Below are 14,186 nucleotides of genomic sequence, written 5' to 3' on the forward strand. Positions count from 1 at the left end.
CATACATTTTTGGCATACGTTTGCTCCTGCTGGGTCAGCCGAGCAGCAAATTTCTACTTAACCACCTGCTATCATGAGAAACATCAGGGCTGCATCTTTTGAGCCCAGTACTGAGCCTGAAAAGCATTTCCAACCCCACTTACAAGTGAAACTTGCTAAAATGTGCCTGGCTGCTCTTCACTGAAAAGCTAGGTTCTGCATACATTTTTGGTATACGTTTGCTCCTGCTGGGTCAGCCGAGCAGCGAATTTCTACTTAACCACCTGCTATCATGAGAGAGATCGGGGCTGCATCTTTTGAGCCCAGTACTGAGCCTGAAAAGCGTTTCCAACCCCACTTACAAGTGAAACCTGCTAAAATGTGCCTGGCTGCTCTTCACTGAAAAGCTTGGTTCTGCATACATTTTTAGCATACGTTTGCTCCTGCTGGGTCAGCCGAGCAGCAAATTTCTACTTAACCACCTGCTATCATGAGAGAGATCAGGGCTGCATCTTTTGAGCACAGTACTGAGCCTGAAAAGCATTTCCAACCCCACTTACAAGTGAAACTTGCTAAAACGTGCCTGGCTGCTCTTCACTGAAAAGCTTGGTTCTGCACACATTTTTAGCATACGATTGCTCCTGCTGGGTCAGCCGAGCAGCAAATTTCTACTTAACCACCTGCTATCATGAGAGACATCAGGGCTGCATCTATTGAGCCCAGTACTGAGCCTGAAAAGCATTTCCAACCCCACTTACAAGTGAAACCTGCTAAAATGTGCCTGGCTGCTCTTCACTGAAAAGCTTGGTTCTGCATACATTTTTAGCATACGTTTGCTCCTGCTGGGTCAGCCGAGCAGCGAATTCTACTTAACCACCTGCTATCATGAGAGACATCAGGGCTGCATCTTTTGAGCCCAATACTGAGCCTGAAAAGCATTTCCAACCCCACTTACAAGTGAAACGTGCTAAAATGTGCCTAGCTGCTCTTCACTGAAAAGCTTGTTTCTGCATACATTTTTGGCATACGTTTTCTCCTGCTGGGTCAGTCGAGCAGCGAATTTCTACTTAACCACCTGCTATCATGAGAGACATCAGGGCTGCATCTTTTGAGGCCAGTACTGAGCCTGAAAAGCATTTCCAACCCCACTTACAAGTGAAACTTGCTAAAATGTGCCTAGCTGCTCTTCACTGAAAAGCTTGTTTCTGCATACATTTTTGGCATACGTTTGCTCCTGCTGGGTCAGCCGAGCAGCGAATTTCTACTTAACCACCTGCTATCATGAGAGACATCAGGGCTGCATCTTTTGAGCCCAGTACTGAGCCTGAAAAGCATTTCCAACCCCACTTACAAGTGAAACTTGCTAAAATGTGCCTAGCTGCTCTTCACTGAAAAGCTTGTTTCTGCATACATTTTTGGCATACGTTTGCTCCTGCTGGGTCAGCCGAGCAGCAAATTTCTACTTAACCACCTGCTATCATGAGAAACATCAGGGCTGCATCTTTTGAGCCCAGTACTGAGCCTGAAAAGCATTTCCAACCCCACTTACAAGTGAAACTTGCTAAAATGTGCCTGGCTGCTCTTCACTGAAAAGCTAGGTTCTGCATACATTTTTGGCATACGTTTGCTCCTGCTGGGTCAGCCGAGCAGCGAATTTCTACTTAACCACCTGCTATCATGAGAGAGATCGGGGCTGCATCTTTTGAGCCCAGTACTGAGCCTGAAAAGCGTTTCCAACCCCACTTACAAGTGAAACCTGCTAAAATGTGCCTGGCTGCTCTTCACTGAAAAGCTTGGTTCTGCATACATTTTTAGCATACGTTTGCTCCTGCTGGGTCAGCCGAGCAGCAAATTTCTACTTAACCACCTGCTATCATGAGAGAGATCAGGGCTGCATCTTTTGAGCACAGTACTGAGCCTGAAAAGCATTTCCAACCCCACTTACAAGTGAAACTTGCTAAAACGTGCCTGGCTGCTCTTCACTGAAAAGCTTGGTTCTGCACACATTTTTAGCATACGTTTGCTCCTGCTGGGTCAGCCGAGCAGCAAATTTCTACTTAACCACCTGCTATCATGAGAGACATCAGGGCTGCATCTTTTGAGCCCAGTACTGAGCCTGAAAAGCGTTTCCAACCCCACTTACAAGTGAAACTTGCTAAAATGTGCCTGGCTGCTCTTCACTGAAAAGCTTGGTTCTGCACACATTTTTAGCATACGTTTGCTCCTGCTGGGTAAGCCGAGCAGCAAATTTCTACTTAACCACCTGCTATCATGAGAGACATCAGGGCTGCATCTTTTGAGCCCAGTACTGAGCCTGAAAAGCGTTTCCAACCCCACTTACAAGTGAAACTTGCTAAAATGTGCCTGGCTGCTCTTCACTGAAATGCTTGGTTCTGCATACATTTTTAGCATACGTTTGCTCCTGCTGGGTCACCCGAGCAGCAAATTTCTACTTAACCACCTGCTATCATGAGAGACATCAGGGCTGCATCTTTTGAGCCCAGTACTGAGCCTGAAAAGCGTTTCCAACCCCACTTACAAGTGAAACGTGCTAAAATGTCCCTGGCTGCTCTTCACTGAAAAGCTTGGTTCTGCATACATTTTTAGCATACGTTTGCTCCTGCTGGGTCAGCCGAGCAGCACATTTCTACTTAACCACCTGCTATCATGAGAGACATCAGGGCTGCATCTTTTGAGCCCAGTACTGAGCTAAAATGTGCCTGGCTGCTCTTCACTGAAAAGCTTGGTTCTGCACACATTTTTAGCATACGTTTGCTCCTGCTGGGTAAGCCGAGCAGCAAATTTCTACTTAACCACCTGCTATCATGAGAGACATCAGGGCTGCATCTTTTGAGCCCAGTACTGAGCCTGAAAAGCGTTTCCAACCCCACTTACAAGTGAAACTTGCTAAAATGTGCCTGGCTGCTCTTCACTGAAATGCTTGGTTCTGCATACATTTTTAGCATACGTTTGCTCCTGCTGGGTCACCCGAGCAGCAAATTTCTACTTAACCACCTGCTATCATGAGAGACATCAGGGCTGCATCTTTTGAGCCCAGTACTGAGCCTGAAAAGCGTTTCCAACCCCACTTACAAGTGAAACGTGCTAAAATGTCCCTGGCTGCTCTTCACTGAAAAGCTTGGTTCTGCATACATTTTTAGCATACGTTTGCTCCTGCTGGGTCAGCCGAGCAGCACATTTCTACTTAACCACCTGCTATCATGAGAGACATCAGGGCTGCATCTTTTGAGCCCAGTACTGAGCCTGAAAAGCGTTTCCAACCCCACTTACAAGTGAAACCTGCTAAAATGTGCCTGGCTGCTCTTCACTGAAAAGCTTGGTTCTGCATACATTTTTAGCATACGTTTGCTCCTGCTGGGTCAGCCGAGCAGCGAATTTCTACTTAACCACCTGCTATCATGAGAGAGATCAGGGCTGCATCTTTTGAGCCCAGTACTGAGCCTGAAAAGCGTTTCCAACCCCACTTACAAGTGAAACTTGCTAAAATGTGCCTGGCTGCTCTTCACTGAAATGCTTGGTTCTGCATACATTTTTAGCATACGTTTGCTCCTGCTGGGTCACCCGAGCAGCAAATTTCTACTTAACCACCTGCTATCATGAGAGACATCAGGGCTGCATCTTTTGAGCCCAGTACTGAGCCTGAAAAGCGTTTCCAACCCCACCAACAAGTGAAACTTGCTAAAATATGCCTGGCTGCTCTTCACTGAAATGCTTGGTTCTGCATACATTTTTAGCATACGTTTGCTCCTGCTGGGTCAGCCGAGCAGCAAATTTCTACTTAACCACCTGCTATCATGAGAAACATCAGGGCTGCATCTTTTGAGGCCAGTACTGAGCCTGAAAAGCATTTCCAACCCCACTTACAAGTGAAACTTGCTAAAATGTGCCTGGCTGCTCTTCACTGAAAAGCTTGGTTCTGCATACATTTTTAGCATACGTTTGCTCCTGCTGGGTCAGCCGAGCAGCGAATTTCTACTTAACCACCTGCTATCATGAGAGAGATCGGGGCTGCATCTTTTGAGCCCAGTACTGAGCCTGAAAAGCGTTTCCAACCCCACTTACAAGTGAAACTTGCTAAAATGTGCCTAGCTGCTCTTCACTGAAAAGCTTGTTTCTGCATACATTTTTGGCATACGTTTGCTCCTGCTGGGTCAGCCGAGCAGCGAATTTCTACTTAACCACCTGCTATCATGAGAGAGATCAGGGCTGCATCTTTTGAGCCCAGTACTGAGCCTGAAAAGCATTTCCAACCCCACTTACAAGTGAAACTTGCTAAAGCTGCTCTTCACTCAAAAGCTTGGTTCTGCACACATTTTTAGCATACGTTTGCTCCTGCTGGGTCAGCCGAGCAGCAAATTTCTACTTAACCACCTGCTATCATGAGAGACATCAGGGCTGTATCTTTTGAGCCCAGTACTGAGCCTGAAAAGCGTTTCCAACCCCACTTACAAGTGAAACTTGCTAAAATGTGCCTGGCTGCTCTTCACTGAAAAGCTTGGTTCTGCATACATTTTTAGCATACGTTTGCTCCTGGTGGGTCAGCCGAGCAGCAAATTTCTACTTAGCCACCTGCTATCATGAGAGAGATCAGGGCTGCATCTTTTGAGCCCAGTACTGAGCCTGAAAAGCGTTTCCAACCCCACTTACAAGTGAAACGTGCTAAAATGTGCCTGGCTGCTCTTCACTGAAAAGCTTGGTTCTGCATACATTTTTAGCATACGTTTGCTCCTGCTGGGTCAGCCGAGCACCAAATTTCTACTTAACCACCTGCTATCATGAGAGACATCAGGGCTGCATCTTTTGAGCCCAGTACTGAGCCTGAAAGCGTTTCCCACCCCACTTACAAGTGAAACTTGCTAAAATGTGCCTCTCTGCTCTTCACTGAAAAGCTTGGTTCTGCATACATATTTAGCATATGTTTGCTCCTGCTGGGCCAGCCGAGCAGCAAATTTCTACTTAACCACCTGCTATCATGAGAGACATCAGGGCTGCATCTTTTGAGCCCAGTACTGAGCCTGAAAAGCATTTCCAACCCCACTTACAAGTGAAACTTGCTAAAATGTGCCTAGCTGCTCTTCACTGAAAAGCTTGTTTCTGCATACATTTTTGGCATACGTTTGCTCCTGCTGGGTCAGCCGAGCAGCGAATTTCTACCTAACCACCTGCTATCATGAGAGACTCAGGGCTGCATCTTTTGAGCCCAGTACTGAGCCAGAAAAGCGTTTCCAACCCCACTTACAAGTGAAACTTGCTAAAATGTGCCTGGCTGCTCTTCACTGAAAAGCTTGGTTCTGCATACATTTTTAGCATACGTTTGCTCCTGCTGGGTCAGCCGAGCAGCGAATTTCTACTTAACCACCTGCTATCATGAGAGACATCAGGGCTGCATCTTTTGAGCCCAGTACTAAGCCTGAAAAGCATTTCCAACCCCACTTACAAGTGAAACTTGCTAAAATGTGCCTAGCTGCTCTTCACTGAAAAGCTTGTTTCTGCATACATTTTTGGCATACGTTTGCTCCTGCTGGGTCAGCTGAGCAGCAAATTTCTACTTAACCACCTGCTATCATGAGAGAGATCAGGGCTGCATCTTTTGAGCCCAGTACTGAGCCTGAAAAGCATTTCCAACCCCACTTACAAGTGAAACTTGCTAAAGCTGCTCTTCACTCAAAAGCTTGGTTCTGCACACATTTTTAGCATACGTTTGCTCCTGCTGGGTCAGCCGAGCAGCAAATTTCTACTTAACCACCTGCTATCATGAGAGACATCAGGGCTGCATCTTTTGAGCCCAGTACTGAGCCTGAAAAGCGTTTCCAACCCCACTTACAAGTGAAACTTGCTAAAATGTGCCTGGCTGCTCTTCACTGAAAAGCTTGATTCTGCATACATTTTTAGCATACGTTTGCTCCTGGTGGGTCAGCCGAGCAGCAAATTTCTACTTAGCCACCTGCTATCATGAGAGAGATCAGGGCTGCATCTTTTGAGCCCAGTACTGAGCCTGAAAAGCGTTTCCAACCCCACTTACAAGTGAAACGTGCTAAAATGTGCCTGGCTGCTCTTCACTGAAAAGCTTGGTTCTGCATACATTTTTAGCATACGTTTGCTCCTGCTGGGTCAGCCGAGCAGCACATTTCTACTTAACCACCTGCTATCATGAGAGCCATCAGGGCTGCATCTTTTGAGCCCAGTACTGAGCCTGAAAAGCGTTTCCAACCCCACCAACAAGTGAAACTTGCTAAAATATGCCTAGCTGCTCTTCACTGAAAAGCTTGGTTCTGCATACATTTTTAGCATACGTTTGCTCCTGCTGGGTCAGCCGAGCACCAAATTTCTACTTAACCACCTGCTATCATGAGAGACATCAGGGCTGCATCTTTTGAGCACAGTACTGAGCCTGAAAGCGTTTCCCACCCCACTTACAAGTGAAACGTGCTAAAATGTGCCTGGCTGCTCTTCACTGAAAAGCTTGGTTCTGCATACATTTTTAGCATACGTTTGCTCCTGCTGGGTCACCCGAGCAGCAAATTTCTACTTAACCACCTGCTATCATGAGAGACATCAGGGCTGCATCTTTTGAGCCCAGTACTGAGCCTGAAAAGCGTTTCCAACCCCACTTACAAGTGAAACGTGCTAAAATGTCCCTGGCTGCTCTTCACTGAAAAGCTTGGTTCTGCATACATTTTTAGCATACGTTTGCTCCTGCTGGGTCAGCCGAGCAGCACATTTCTACTTAACCACCTGCTATCATGAGAGACATCAGGGCTGCATCTTTTGAGCCCAGTACTGAGCCTGAAAAGCGTTTCCAACCCCACTTACAAGTGAAACCTGCTAAAATGTGCCTGGCTGCTCTTCACTGAAAAGCTTGGTTCTGCATACATTTTTAGCATACGTTTGCTCCTGCTGGGTCAGCCGAGCAGCGAATTTCTACTTAACCACCTGCTATCATGAGAGAGATCAGGGCTGCATCTTTTGAGCCCAGTACTGAGCCTGAAAAGCGTTTCCAACCCCACTTACAAGTGAAACTTGCTAAAATGTGCCTGGCTGCTCTTCACTGAAATGCTTGGTTCTGCATACATTTTTAGCATACGTTTGCTCCTGCTGGGTCACCCGAGCAGCAAATTTCTACTTAACCACCTGCTATCATGAGAGACATCAGGGCTGCATCTTTTGAGCCCAGTACTGAGCCTGAAAAGCGTTTCCAACCCCACCAACAAGTGAAACTTGCTAAAATATGCCTGGCTGCTCTTCACTGAAATGCTTGGTTCTGCATACATTTTTAGCATACGTTTGCTCCTGCTGGGTCAGCCGAGCAGCAAATTTCTACTTAACCACAATGCTATCATGAGAAACATCAGGGCTGCATCTTTTGAGGCCAGTACTGAGCCTGAAAAGCATTTCCAACCCCACTTACAAGTGAAACTTGCTAAAATGTGCCTGGCTGCTCTTCACTGAAAAGCTTGGTTCTGCATACATTTTTAGCATACGTTTGCTCCTGCTGGGTCAGCCGAGCAGCGAATTTCTACTTAACCACCTGCTATCATGAGAGAGATCGGGGCTGCATCTTTTGAGCCCAGTACTGAGCCTGAAAAGCGTTTCCAACCCCACTTACAAGTGAAACTTGCTAAAATGTGCCTAGCTGCTCTTCACTGAAAAGCTTGTTTCTGCATACATTTTTGGCATACGTTTGCTCCTGCTGGGTCAGCCGAGCAACGAATTTCTACTTAACCACCTGCTATCATGAGAGAGATCAGGGCTGCATCTTTTGAGCCCAGTACTGAGCCTGAAAAGCATTTCCAACCCCACTTACAAGTGAAACTTGCTAAAGCTGCTCTTCACTCAAAAGCTTGGTTCTGCACACATTTTTAGCATACGTTTGCTCCTGCTGGGTCAGCCGAGCAGCAAATTTCTACTTAACCACCTGCTATCATGAGAGACATCAGGGCTGTATCTTTTGAGCCCAGTACTGAGCCTGAAAAGCGTTTCCAACCCCACTTACAAGTGAAACTTGCTAAAATGTGCCTGGCTGCTCTTCACTGAAAAGCTTGGTTCTGCATACATTTTTAGCATACGTTTGCTCCTGGTGGGTCAGCCGAGCAGCAAATTTCTACTTAGCCACCTGCTATCATGAGAGAGATCAGGGCTGCATCTTTTGAGCCCAGTACTGAGCCTGAAAAGCGTTTCCAACCCCACTTACAAGTGAAACGTGCTAAAATGTGCCTGGCTGCTCTTCACTGAAAAGCTTGGTTCTGCATACATTTTTAGCATACGTTTGCTCCTGCTGGGTCAGCCGAGCACCAAATTTCTACTTAACCACCTGCTATCATGAGAGACATCAGGGCTGCATCTTTTGAGCCCAGTACTGAGCCTGAAAGCGTTTCCCACCCCACTTACAAGTGAAACTTGCTAAAATGTGCCTCTCTGCTCTTCACTGAAAAGCTTGGTTCTGCATACATATTTAGCATATGTTTGCTCCTGCTGGGCCAGCCGAGCAGCAAATTTCTACTTAACCACCTGCTATCATGAGAGACATCAGGGCTGCATCTTTTGAGCCCAGTACTGAGCCTGAAAAGCATTTCCAACCCCACTTACAAGTGAAACTTGCTAAAATGTGCCTAGCTGCTCTTCACTGAAAAGCTTGTTTCTGCATACATTTTTGGCATACGTTTGCTCCTGCTGGGTCAGCCGAGCAGCGAATTTCTACCTAACCACCTGCTATCATGAGAGACTCAGGGCTGCATCTTTTGAGCCCAGTACTGAGCCAGAAAAGCGTTTCCAACCCCACTTACAAGTGAAACTTGCTAAAATGTGCCTGGCTGCTCTTCACTGAAAAGCTTGGTTCTGCATACATTTTTAGCATACGTTTGCTCCTGCTGGGTCAGCCGAGCAGCGAATTTCTACTTAACCACCTGCTATCATGAGAGACATCAGGGCTGCATCTTTTGAGCCCAGTACTAAGCCTGAAAAGCATTTCCAACCCCACTTACAAGTGAAACTTGCTAAAATGTGCCTAGCTGCTCTTCACTGAAAAGCTTGTTTCTGCATACATTTTTGGCATACGTTTGCTCCTGCTGGGTCAGCTGAGCAGCAAATTTCTACTTAACCACCTGCTATCATGAGAGAGATCAGGGCTGCATCTTTTGAGCCCAGTACTGAGCCTGAAAAGCATTTCCAACCCCACTTACAAGTGAAACTTGCTAAAGCTGCTCTTCACTCAAAAGCTTGGTTCTGCACACATTTTTAGCATACGTTTGCTCCTGCTGGGTCAGCCGAGCAGCAAATTTCTACTTAACCACCTGCTATCATGAGAGACATCAGGGCTGCATCTTTTGAGCCCAGTACTGAGCCTGAAAAGCGTTTCCAACCCCACTTACAAGTGAAACTTGCTAAAATGTGCCTGGCTGCTCTTCACTGAAAAGCTTGATTCTGCATACATTTTTAGCATACGTTTGCTCCTGGTGGGTCAGCCGAGCAGCAAATTTCTACTTAGCCACCTGCTATCATGAGAGAGATCAGGGCTGCATCTTTTGAGCCCAGTACTGAGCCTGAAAAGCGTTTCCAACCCCACTTACAAGTGAAACGTGCTAAAATGTGCCTGGCTGCTCTTCACTGAAAAGCTTGGTTCTGCATACATTTTTAGCATACGTTTGCTCCTGCTGGGTCAGCCGAGCAGCACATTTCTACTTAACCACCTGCTATCATGAGAGCCATCAGGGCTGCATCTTTTGAGCCCAGTACTGAGCCTGAAAAGCGTTTCCAACCCCACCAACAAGTGAAACTTGCTAAAATATGCCTAGCTGCTCTTCACTGAAAAGCTTGGTTCTGCATACATTTTTAGCATACGTTTGCTCCTGCTGGGTCAGCCGAGCACCAAATTTCTACTTAACCACCTGCTATCATGAGAGACATCAGGGCTGCATCTTTTGAGCCCAGTACTGAGCCTGAAAGCGTTTCCCACCCCACTTACAAGTGAAACGTGCTAAAATGTGCCTGGCTGCTCTTCACTGAAAAGCTTGGTTCTGCACACATTTTTAGCATACGTTTGCTCCTGCTGGGTCAGCCGAGCAGCACATTTCTACTTAACCACCTGCTATCATGAGAGACATCAGGGCTGCATCTATTGAGCCCAGTACTGAGCCTGAAAAGCATTTCCAACCCCACTTACAAGTGAAATCTGCTAAAATGTGCCTGGCTGCTCTTCACTGAAAAGCTTGGTTCTGCATACATTTTTAGCATACGTTTGCTCCTGCTGGGTCAGCCGAGCAGCGAATTTCTACTTAACCACCTGCTATCATGAGAGACATCAGAGCTGCATCTTTTGAGCCCAGTACTAAGCCTGAAAAGCGTTTCCAACCCCACTTACAAGTGAAACTTGCTAAAATGTGCCTCTCTGCTCTTCACTGAAAAGCTGATTCTGCGTACATTTTTGGCATAGGTTTGCTCCTGCTGGGTCAGTCGAGCAGCAAATTTCTACTTAACCACCTGCTATCATGAGAGACATCAGGGCTGCATCTTTTGAGGCCAGTACTGAGCCTGAAAAGCATTTCCAACCCCACTTACAAGTAAAACTTGCTAAAATGTGCCTAGCTGCTCTTCACTGAAAAGCTTGTTTCTGCATACATTTTTGGCATACGTTTGCTCCTGCTGGGTCAGCCGAGCAGCGAATTCTACTTAACCACCTGCTATCATGAGAGACATCAGGGCTGCATCTTTTGAGCCCAGTACTGAGCCTGAAAAGCGTTTCCAACCCCACTTACAAGTGAAACTTGCTAAAATGTGCCTGGCTGCTCTTCACTGAAAAGCTTGTTTCTGCATACATTTTTGGCATACGTTTTCTCCTGCTGGGTCAGCCGAGCAGCGAATTTCTACTTAACCACCTGCTATCATGAGAGACATCAGGGCTGCATCTTTTGAGGCCAGTACTGAGCCTGAAAAGCATTTCCAACCCCACTTACAAGTGAAACTTGCTAAAATGTGCCTAGCTGCTCTTCACTGAAAAGCTTGTTTCTGCATACATTTTTGGCATACGTTTGCTCCTGCTGGGTCAGCCGAGCAGCGAATTTCTACTTAACCACCTGCTATCATGAGAGACATCAGGGCTGCATCTTTTGAGCCCAGTACTGAGCCTGAAAAGCATTTCCAACCCCACTTACAAGTGAAACTTGCTAAAATGTGCCTAGCTGCTCTTCACTGAAAAGCTTGTTTCTGCATACATTTTTGGCATACGTTTGCTCCTGCTGGGTCAGCCGAGCAGCAAATTTCTACTTAACCACCTGCTATCATGAGAAACATCAGGGCTGCATCTTTTGAGCCCAGTACTGAGCCTGAAAAGCATTTCCAACCCCACTTACAAGTGAAACTTGCTAAAATGTGCCTGGCTGCTCTTCACTGAAAAGCTAGGTTCTGCATACATTTTTGGCATACGTTTGCTCCTGCTGGGTCAGCCGAGCAGCGAATTTCTACTTAACCACCTGCTATCATGAGAGAGATCGGGGCTGCATCTTTTGAGCCCAGTACTGAGCCTGAAAAGCGTTTCCAACCCCACTTACAAGTGAAACCTGCTAAAATGTGCCTGGCTGCTCTTCACTGAAAAGCTTGGTTCTGCATACATTTTTGGCATACGTTTGCTCCTGCTGGGTCAGCCGAGCAGCAAATTTCTACTTAACCACCTGCTATCATGAGAGACTCAGGGCTGCATCTTTTGAGCCCAGTACTGAGCCAGAAAAGCGTTTCCAACCCCACTTACAAGTGAAACTTGCTAAAATGTGCCTGGCTGCTCTTCATGAAAAGCTTGGTTCTGCATACATTTTTAGCATACGTTTGCTCCTGCTGGGTCAGCCGAGCAGCGAATTTCTACTTAACCACCTGCTATCATGAGAGACATCAGGGCTGCATCTTTTGAGCCCAGTACTAAGCCTGAAAAGCATTTCCAACCCCACTTACAAGTGAAACTTGCTAAAATGTGCCTAGCTGCTCTTCACTGAAAAGCTTGTTTCTGCATACATTTTTGGCATACGTTTGCTCCTGCTGGGTCAGCCGAGCAGCAAATTTCTACTTAACCACCTGCTATCATGAGAGAGATCAGGGCTGCATCTTTTGAGCCCAGTACTGAGCCTGAAAAGCGTTTCCAACCCCACTTACAAGTGAAACTTGCTAAAATGTGCCTGGCTGCTCTTCACTGAAAAGCTTGGTTCTGCATACATTTTTAGCATATGTTTGCTCCTGCTGGGCCAGCCGAGCAGCGAATTTCTACTTAACCACCTGCTATCATGAGAGAGATCAGGGCTGCATCTTTTGAGCCCAGTACTGAGCCTGAAAAGCATTTCCAACCCCACTTACAAGTGAAACTTGCTAAAGCTGCTCTTCACTCAAAAGCTTGGTTCTGCACACATTTTTAGCATACGTTTGCTCCTGCTGGGTCAGCCGAGCAGCAAATTTCTACTTAACCACCTGCTATCATGAGAGACATCAGGGCTGCATCTTTTGAGCCCAGTACTGAGCCTGAAAAGCGTTTCCAACCCCACTTACAAGTGAAACTTGCTAAAATGTGCCTGGCTGCTCTTCACTGAAAAGCTTGATTCTGCATACATTTTTAGCATACGTTTGCTCCTGGTGGGTCAGCCGAGCAGCAAATTTCTACTTAGCCACCTGCTATCATGAGAGAGATCAGGGCTGCATCTTTTGAGCCCAGTACTGAGCCTGAAAAGCGTTTCCAACCCCACTTACAAGTGAAACGTGCTAAAATGTGCCTGGCTGCTCTTCACTGAAAAGCTTGGTTCTGCATACATTTTTAGCATACGTTTGCTCCTGCTGGGTCAGCCGAGCAGCGAATTTCTACTTAACCACCTGCTATCATGAGAGACATCAGGGCTGCATCTTTTGAGCCCAGTACTGAGCCTGAAAAGCATTTCCAACCCCACTTACAAGTGAAACTTGCTAAAATGTGCCTAGCTGCTCTTCACTGAAAAGCTTGTTTCTGCATACATTTTTGGCATACGTTTGCTCCTGCTGGGTCAGCCGAGCAGCAAATTTCTACTTAACCACCTGCTATCATGAGAAACATCAGGGCTGCATCTTTTGAGCCCAGTACTGAGCCTGAAAAGCATTTCCAACCCCACTTACAAGTGAAACTTGCTAAAATGTGCCTGGCTGCTCTTCACTGAAAAGCTAGGTTCTGCATACATTTTTGGCATACGTTTGCTCCTGCTGGGTCAGCCGAGCAGCGAATTTCTACTTAACCACCTGCTATCATGAGAGAGATCGGGGCTGCATCTTTTGAGCCCAGTACTGAGCCTGAAAAGCGTTTCCAACCCCACTTACAAGTGAAACCTGCTAAAATGTGCCTGGCTGCTCTTCACTGAAAAGCTTGGTTCTGCATACATTTTTAGCATACGTTTGCTCCTGCTGGGTCAGCCGAGCAGCAAATTTCTACTTAACCACCTGCTATCATGAGAGATATCAGGGCTGCATCTTTTGAGCACAGTACTGAGCCTGAAAAGCATTTCCAACCCCACTTACAAGTGAAACTTGCTAAAACGTGCCTGGCTGCTCTTCACTGAAATGCTTGGTTCTGCATACATTTTTAGCATACGTTTGCTCCTGCTGGGTCACCCGAGCAGCAAATTTCTACTTAACCACCTGCTATCATGAGAGACATCAGGGCTGCATCTTTTGAGCCCAGTACTGAGCCTGAAAAGCGTTTCCAACCCCACTTACAAGTGAAACTTGCTAAAATGTGCCTGGCTGCTCTTCACTGAAGCTTGGTTCTGCACACATTTTTAGCATACGTTTGCTCCTGCTGGGTAAGCCGAGCAGCAAATTTCTACTTAACCACCTGCTATCATGAGAGAGATCAGGGCTGCATCTTTTGAGCACAGTACTGAGCCTGAAAAGCATTTCCAACCCCACTTACAAGTGAAACTTGCTAAAACGTGCCTGGCTGCTCTTCACTGAAAAGCTTGGTTCTGCACACATTTTTAGCATACGTTTGCTCCTGCTGGGTCAGCCGAGCAGCAAATTTCTACTTAACCACCTGCTATCATGAGAGACATCACTTTTGAGCCCAGTACTGAGCCTGAAAAGCGTTTCCAACCCCACTTACAAGTGAAACTTGCTAAAATGTGCCTGGCTGCTCTTCACTGAAAAGCTTGGTTCTGCACACATTTTTAGCATAGTTTGCTCCTGCTGGGTAA

This window comes from Lissotriton helveticus, chromosome 5_1, assembly GCF_964261635.1.
Source record: "Lissotriton helveticus chromosome 5_1, aLisHel1.1, whole genome shotgun sequence".
NCBI classification, from domain to species: Eukaryota; Metazoa; Chordata; class Amphibia; order Caudata; family Salamandridae; genus Lissotriton; species Lissotriton helveticus.